Raw genomic sequence first — 3,537 nt, 5'->3', positions numbered from 1 at the left:
GCTACTTATAACATTGCACGCATTCCAGAGCTTTCTTTATTTCTTTTGTGTTGGTTTTTTCTTGTGATTGTGAGCTCCTCTTATACCATATGTGCAGAACTTGCTACAAAAATGTTTTATTTATAAATGCACTTTTCTCTATATTTTTTTGAGATTTTCTCTCAGGGATTACTTACCTATCCTCTTTATCCCTTCCTCTTGACCACCGTATATTTTCATACATTTCTTCCTGTCAATACCTCAGACTAATTTCAGTCTTTATCTATACTAATTACAATAAGTACAATGTGGTTTTCCTCTACTTAACGGCCCACGGCCATACTACTCTGAATACGCCCGATCTTGTCCGATCTCGGAAGCTAAGCAGATATGGCCTGGTCAGTATTAGGAAGGGGAACCTCCTGAAAATACCAGGTGCAGTGGGCCATTTTTAAGGAAAGGAGCGAATTTATTCCACACACTTTCTTATTTAAAAAATTCACAGACTCCTAGGGTACTGACCCACCAAAGCACAGAATCCCAGGTGGTCTCTTTTTTCCTTTTTTCCTTCCCCTCTCCTTTTTTCTCTCTCTTTCTTTTTTCTTTCTCTCTCCCCTCCCCCTTTCTTCCCCTTCCCTTTTATTTTCCATCCCTGTTTCAGCACCTTCCCCCCTTCTTTTTCTTCCTTCCTTTTCCTCCCATTAAGGGAAATCTCAATACTCCCAATCACTCTGGCATTCCATTTATCCGTATCCATACTCTCACAAACTCCATCCAATTTGCACTTATGCGAATAGACTTATCCTAGATATCCCTTACATAGGTTTGTACAGTGTTTTTTTGGATACCCCGGGACTTCAAGAAACCATTTGGTATCCTCCTCCATCCTCAAGATATCTTCACCTTTATCTTATACCTCATATGTTCAAAAGGTCAAATAAGATTATTTTTTATAGACACGAGTCCCAACTTTATGTCCAATAGTTTCTTTATTCAATGATTAATTAATTAAAAGTTACGTTTTAATCTTCATTATCATACATATTATCTTTAACATTTCAAACGAGTGCTCCCAAAAAAGGGTTTTTTGTCTTTTTCTCACTCCTAAATGGGCCCGGTGTTTGTGTCGGCCACTAGGGTCGCTAATCTTACTCACACAGTCAGCTACCTCATTGCGCCTCTTTTTTTCTTTGCGTCATGTGCTGTTTGGGGAGGGTTTTTTGGAAGGGACATCCTGCGTGACACTGCAGTGCCACTCCTAGATGGGCCCGGTGTTTGTGTCGGCCACTAGGGTCGCTAATCTTACTCACACAGCTACCTCATTGCGCCTCTTTTTTTCTTTGCGTCATGTGCTGTTTGGGGAGGGTTTTTTGGAAGGGACATCCTGCGTGACACTGCAGTGCCACTCCTAGATGGGCCCGGTGTTTGTGTCGGCCACTAGGGTCGCTAATCTTACTCACACAGCTACCTCATTGCGCCTCTTTTTTTCTTTGCGTCATGTGCTGTTTGGGGAGGGTTTTTTGGAAGGGCCATCCTGCGTGACACTGCAGTGCCACTCCTAGATGGGCCCGGTGTTTGTGTCGGCCACTAGGGTCGCTAATCTTACTCACACAGCTACCTCATTGCGCCTCTTTTTTTCTTTGCGTCATGTGCTGTTTGGGGAGGGTTTTTTGGAAGGGACATCCTGCGTGACACTGCAGTGCCACTCCTAGATGGGCCCGGTGTTTGTGTCGGCCACTAGGGTCGCTTATCTTACTCACACAGCGACCTCGGTGCAAATTTTAGGACTAAAAATAATATTGTGAGGTGTGAGGTATTCAGAATAGACTGAAAATGAGTGTAAATTATGGTTTTTGAGGTTAATAATACTTTGGGATCAAAATGACCCCCAAATTCTATGATTTAAGCTGTTTTTTAGTGTTTTTTGAAAAAAACACCCGAATCCAAAACACACCCGAATCCGACAAAAAAAATTCGGTGAGGTTTTGCCAAAACGCGTTCGAACCCAAAACACGGCCGCGGAACCGAACCCAAAACCAAAACACAAAACCCGAAAAATTTCAGGCGCTCATCTCTACTTTGTACCTTATATTGCTTTCTACCAATAATAATTACTGCAGCTGACCTTACTCTTTCTGGCCTATAAAGTACATCCATGTAGGAATTTTATATCTATTATTTATTTATTAGGCTACTGTGACTGCAGGATTATATGCATAGAGAATCTTTCTTACTAAATTACAGTTATAAATCTAATATTTCACCATATTGTCAGCTCACATGGGATTGCTTTCTTCTAAATTTGTATATCTATGTTTTAATACATGTGTCTATTTATTTGTTGTATTTTAACATTAAAATAAAACTAAACTGCCCAGCCGGCGGGCCGTTCTAAAGGGCCCTACACACTGGCCGTTCAGCCGCCGAGCTGCCCGACGGCGGATATGGCCGACAAGCGACCCGGCAGCGGGGGGGGGGGGGGGGGGGGGGCAGTGACGGGGGGAGTGAAGTTTCTTCACTCCCCCCGTCACGCAGCTCCATTGAAATGCAGGCAAATATGGACGAGATCGTCCATATTGGCCTGCATGCACAGCCGACGGGGGACCAGCGATGAACGAGCGCGGGGTAGAGATGAGCGGGTTCGGTTTCTCTGAAACCGAACCCGCACGAACTTCATGTTTTTTTCACGGGTCCGAGCAGACTCGGATCCTCCCGCCTTGCTCGGTTAACCCGAGCGCGCCCGAACGTCATCATGACGCTGTCGGATTCTCGCGAGACTCGGATTCTATATAAGGAGCCGCGCGTCGCCGCCATTTTCACACGTGCATTGAGATTGATAGGGAGAGGACGTGGCTGGCGTCCTCTCCATTAGAAATTAGATTAGAAGAGAGAGAGAGATTGTGCAGAGTCAGACAGAGTTTACCACAGTGACCAGTGCAGTTGTTGTTAGTTAACTTTTATTTATTTTAATATATATCCGTTCTCTGCTATATCCGTTCTCTGCCTGAAAAAAAACGATACACAGCAGCAGCCAGTCACACAGTGTGACTCAGTCTGTGTGCACTCAGCTCAGCCCAGTGTGCTGCACATCAATGTATAAAAGGCAAAGCTTATAATAATTGTGGGGGAGACTGGGGAGCACTGCAGGTTGTTATAGCAGGAGCCCCCAGGAGTACATAATATTATATTAATTTAAAATTAAACAGTGCACACTTTTGCTGCAGGAGTGCCACTGCCAGTGTGACTAGTGGTGACCAGTGCCTGACCACCAGTATAGTAGTATATTGTTGTATGTATTGTATACTATCTCTTTATCAACCAGTCTATATTAGCAGCAGACACAGTACAGTGCGGTAGTTCACGGCTGTGGCTACCTCTGTGTCGGCAGTCGGAACTCGGCAGGCAGTCCGTCCATCCATAATTGTATTACAATATATACCACCTAACCGTGGTATTTTTTTTTCTTTCTTTATACCGTCATAGTGTCATACTAGTTGTTACGAGTATACTACTATCTCTTTATCAACCAGTGTACAGTGCGGTAGTTCACGGTTGTGG

At 44.0% G+C, this 3,537-nt stretch overlaps 1 pseudogene; it reads left to right on the top strand.

Moving 5' to 3' along the window:
* Positions 1–308: 308 nt before the first annotated feature.
* On the top strand, positions 309–426 carry LOC134950390 (5S ribosomal RNA; annotated as a pseudogene).
* The last annotated feature ends 3,111 nt before the right edge of the window (positions 427–3,537 follow it).

The sequence above is a fragment of the Pseudophryne corroboree genome, chromosome 8 (genome assembly GCF_028390025.1).
Source record: "Pseudophryne corroboree isolate aPseCor3 chromosome 8, aPseCor3.hap2, whole genome shotgun sequence".
NCBI lineage: Eukaryota > Metazoa > Chordata > Amphibia > Anura > Myobatrachidae > Pseudophryne > Pseudophryne corroboree.
Note: the sequence above shows the minus strand (reverse complement) of the source record. Positions and strands in the feature narration are given on the sequence as shown.